A 5,460-nucleotide genomic window follows, 5' to 3' on the forward strand; every position below is an offset into this window, starting at 1 on the left:
CCTTTTAAACAGGAAATGCAATGTTCAGGACATGAAAACAATTTTTGTGGAAGGCCTCTCACCAAACCATTTTTTGAAATTTCTGTTATTGTCTTAAGATTTGTGTGTCCCAGTCTTCTATGCCAAAGTTCTGTCTCTTTGTTAGAGGCAGCTGAGAACAGACAAGCATCAGCCCTGGGACACTCTTTGGACATGTCAACAACATAAACATTGCCACTTCTTTGAGCAACAAGTTTAGTTTAACCATTTTTAATTATTGCTTCAATCTTTTTGACCATTTCTGGTCCAACAATCCTACAACAATCTTTTGTGAAGAATGACCCAAACCCTTTGTCACTCATTTGAGATACACTCAGAAGGTTGAATTTTAGATTGTCTATTAGATTGACATTTTCAAATTTTACATTGCCAGATTGCACTGTTCCAGACCCCAGAACTTTCCCTTTACTATTATTTCCAAAGGATATATCACCCCCACCATGGATTTTAAAGTCTTTGAGGAGGGCTTTACATCCTGTCATGTGCCTGGAGCCTCCACTATCTACATACCATAGACTATCAAAGCATGCAGAAGCTCCCTGCACATGAAGTAAAAGGATTAGTTCATTAAGGACTCCAAAGCCAACAGGGCTTTGGATGGGGTCTCAACAGTGTCTGGTATGGATGCAGTGTGATAGGCAGTGGTTAAGTCAGGGGTTTGGACAGTTTTAGTACTGTTTCTTGCTAACCACTGTTGGGGGTCTTGCCCAATCAACTGCTGGTAACCGAAAGGATGCCTATTCACTCTGGGTTTAGAGGGCTTTTTGTAGACCTCATAAACGTGTGGAATCCTTTGGTAAGACTGTTTTTCCTTGCCCTTTCTGAACTGATTGGCAGGAGGTGCATCAGTAACCTGAACATCTCTTTTGACAGATGTTTGGTTCAGCTGTTTTGTGACAGCTGTTTGAACTGGCACAAACAGTGGTTGTTTCTTTGTGAACTTGATAGATGGTGAAGGTGCTGATGAACTCAAGGATGTTTTAGCCATGTACTCATTCTTCTTTTCATTGAAGTTTTTGAGGTACACACATGCCTGAGTTTTATGGTTTGTTTTACCACAAACACTGCAACTTTCAGCTGAAGTAGTGACACTTGTTTTGGTTAAGTCATAAGCTTTTAGATGGAAACAATCTTTTGTTAGATGGTTCCTCTTCTCACAGAATTCACAAAACAAGTTATCAATTTTCTCTTTCTTCTTTCTCTTTTCAGACTCCTTTGTAGCAGAGGTTTTGACCACTGCTGGAATATCCTTAAGAGGAATGACTTTAGCTTTTGGAGCCTTAACACCATCAGTTGATGTAAAGTCCATTGGCTTGAAATTTTCTAGGATATCACACTCATCAGACCAACTTGGTTTAAATTGATGATTTTCAATCTCCTCAAATGCAGAGGGACCCATTGGTCTGTCAAGTGTGATTTTGTTACCAAGTTTGTCAGTGATTTTCACTTCTTGGCCATCCTTGTTTGTTGGGATGAACTCAGTAGTTACATCAGTGGTTGAAACAGATTTTTCAAAAGCAGTGTTTTCATCATCATGTTTTCTATAACCAACCCCAAATTTTACATTGCTTTTTATCTGTTTCTCAAGCATAATCTCATACCCTTTGCATGATTCCACCCATCTTTCACAAGTGATCTGGGTGGATTCTAACTCCTTTTTGCAAACTTGGTATTTTTCTACCATAGTTTGGAGTTGGGTTTTGGTTATGCTTTGCTCTTCTTTCAAACTGCTAATCTCTTTTTCTTTTTCAGTCAACTTGTTTTTAAGTTCTTTTAAAGATCTTTCAAATTTGACTTCATCAGTTAAGATTTTGTTCCTGAGGTTTTCATTCACCTCTTTGATGTTAGCAAAAGCAATAATGCAATTGTCAGAACATAAATTTTCTAGAACTTGAGGTGATACCTTGGCAGCAGCCATCATTGCACAATCACATTTAGGATTTTCTTCCTCATCAGCTCTCTCTTCTTCCTCACCAGCCTTTTCATCTTTCTTGTCTTCTTCAGACCATAGATCTGTCATTGGTTCAATCAGGGTACCTGAACTTTCTCCCAGCAGTACTTCATTTGTCACAGCAGTAACCACTGCTTCAGTCACCTCTTCCACTGTTTCAACCTTCAGCTGTTCCTCCTCAGATTCAACCCCCTCCTGTATTGACTCTAATGCCATCAAACAAAATTCATTGTGAGAAGAATCATTTGAAGCATACAGTGCAAAATTTTCATCATTAAAATTTGCAGGCATACTGCTCTAGTCAACAAATTCTTGACTAAAGAAACTTTGTTGTTCTAGTTGTGTAACTACTGGAGCAGTAGTTTGAGGTGCAGATTGCACTTGTGCCTGGGGAGCAGGGGTTTGAACATATTGGATCTGTGGAGCAGCTGTTTGGACATAATGCACTGGCATGGGGGCAACAGCATAGTGAACAGTGTTCACATGTGCTGCTGGGGCATATTGGGCATAGTGCACAGTGTTTTGATTTTGAGGTCTAGGATTTGAACTAGGGTGAATGACTATGGGACCAGTTGTTTGACTCCTACATTCCCTAGCAAAGTGTCCCAACCTGTTACACTTGTAACACTTGATTTTCGATTTATCCAACCCAACCCTTAGGTTCCCATGTAGACCTGGAAATTTTCTCCCAGTTCTCTTATAAAACTTGCTAGTTCTAACACTTAGCAAGGCCAGTTGGTGCAGGATGTCCATTTCCTCTAGGTCAGTGGGGTCGAAATGCTGTAAATCATTGAGTTCAAAGCTTAAATTGTCTGACATCTGGTTTTCATTTGCAGTGAATGCATAACCTGTAGAGTGAGGATCGGGGTTGCTAAATTTGCACCAGCAGTTATGTCAATAAAGTGATCATAACCCTGATCCTTACCACTACCACCAGATTCTTCTTGACCCAGAAGAGCAGTGTTACCGAATGAATAATCATAAACGGTTTTTCCTGACTCTTGTAACTTCCTTTTCTGGTTCAACTCCCTCTCAAAGGTCAGGAGTCGACCATGGAGTTGGGTCAAGGTCAGATCCTTGAACTCAGGTGCCGTTCTGGTGACAATAGCTATTGTGTCCCATTTTTCTGGCAGTGATCTGAGGAACCTGCTATTTTGAGTCGAGTTTGTAAACGTGACATTAACAAGCCTCAGTTCACTGATGAGACAACTGAAACGCTCAAATTGTTGAGTCAGTGATTCACCTTTAACATGACAAAATGTTTCATACTGTTGGTTCAGGATTTCCCTATTGTTTTCTATGACTTCTTCGGTACCTCCAAACTGTTCCTTAAGTGCGTCCCACAACTCTTTGGCACTGTTACAATGTAACAGTCCAGCATATATTTCGTTGGGGAGCGCTGATGCAACAATACTAAATGCTTTAGCATCCAGTTCAAATTTTTGATAATCCGTTTCAGTATAATTTTCAACAGGTTTAGGGACTTGTTTTTTAGCATCTTCAGCGCTTGGCACTGTAGGAACATGAGGACCAAAGATAACAGACTTCCAACAACCTGTGCTTTGTTGAGCAAGGATGTGACCCATCCTCCTCTGCCAGATGTTGTACTCATTTCTTTTTAGCATAGGTGGTTTAAAGAGCGAGCCAATGTTGTTTTTATCGTCCTGAGATTGTGACGTCATTCTTGTTGTTTTACAGGTACTGAGAAATCAACTATAATGGTGATTAATCCTTACTCTGTTTTTCAACGACGAACAAACGATCAGTATCAACTGTTTTGAGCTGAACTATTTACGTCAAAATGATTGTTAAATCAAATTTGACTGTTCTAGCTCTGATACCAATTGTTGGATCTGAGTTTCCTTTTGATTGTATTTTTGTTTGTAAAATAAGATGGAGATGAATGAGTGTGCAGCGGAAATTAAGATGAACACAAACTTTGTATACAATCAAATGAGAGTAATACTTTTAATCAAACATCTTTACACAAAGAAACGAATGATTGAATTTATTTCAATTACGATTACAATGATGATGAATGAATGCAAACTCCCCCTCAGCCAGAGCTCAGCAGTTTGTTCGTGCAAAGAAGACGAATGATGTGAAGAGCTAATAGAACAGTACAAAGTACTGTACTATTTATAAGCACTTGCAAACTACTGAGCATCTTTAGCTGACGTCACCATGAAAGTGACATCTAACCTCCTAACAAACTCTAACCTCTGATCTATACAGGCACTGCTTGTATTGAACTACTGCTAATACATTCTATTACAAACAGACTTTAGAACTACTGCTGCAACCTTCTACTGTTGTGAACCCAGCAGCACTTATCCGGATCAGCAGTGCTTGACTCAAGGCAGTAGATTGAATCAGCAGGACTTTGAGTCTTCATCAGATCTTTAATTGAGCAGCAGTTATTGGTCAGCAGTTAGTAAGATCAGCAGATAGGAGGTCATCAGTTGTTGTAATCACTTTCAAGGGGAGAGGTATGTATATCAACATCTGCTTATTCTGGATCCACTTAGCTGATCCAGTTTTGGCTTTACATTATCTGTTCCTCTGATAGGGTTCAATCCCAACAAACGTTTCAAGCGGCCCTTGGTACGTTGCTTAATCTGAGTACTGCATTCCACCCTCAAACCGACGGACAGACTGAAAGAACGATCCGTACTCTTGAAGACATGCTCCAAGCGTGTGTTATAGATTTTGGTGGTAGTTGGAACAAACACCTGCCATTGGTGGAATTCTCGTACAATAACAGCTATCATGCCAGCATCCAAATGGCACCTTTCGAGGCTTTGTATGGTAGAAGATGTCGATCGCCTATTGTGTGGCACGAGATCGGTCACTCGCAACTAACCGGTCCCGAGACTGACAAAATCCACCAAATAAGAGACAACTTGGTAAAAGCTCGGAATAGACAGAAAAGTTACGCTGATAAAACACGCAAGCCCCTTGAATTTGAAGTTGGTGACTACGTACTCCTAAAGGTATCACCTTGGAAGGGTGTAGTCCGATTCGGCAAGAAAGGGAAACTCGCGCCTCGATATGTTGGACCTTTCAGGATTCTGGAAAGAATCGGAAAAGTCGCCTACAGACTCGAATTACCGGAGGAACTCAGTAACGTCCACCCGACTTTCCACATCTCTAACCTCCGAAAATGCCTTGCTGATCATGATCTAATCGTACCACTCGACGATCTTCAGGTCAATGAAACGTTACACTTCGTGGAAAAGCCTGTCGAAATCATGGATCGCCAAACCAAGCAGCTCAGGCGCTCTCGCATCCCGATCGTGAAGGTCCGATGGGAAGGCAAACGAGGCGAGGAGTTCACTTGGGAACTCGAAAGCGACATGAAGGCCAAATACCCGCAGTTGTTTAAATAAATAGATCTGAAGCATCAAATTGGTAAATCACGGTGTCGTGTAGCCTTCGAGCCTAATTTCGGGACGAAATTCCCTAAACAA

Source organism: Helianthus annuus, chromosome 14 (assembly GCF_002127325.2).
Source record: "Helianthus annuus cultivar XRQ/B chromosome 14, HanXRQr2.0-SUNRISE, whole genome shotgun sequence".
Classification (NCBI taxonomy): Eukaryota; Viridiplantae; Streptophyta; class Magnoliopsida; order Asterales; family Asteraceae; genus Helianthus; species Helianthus annuus.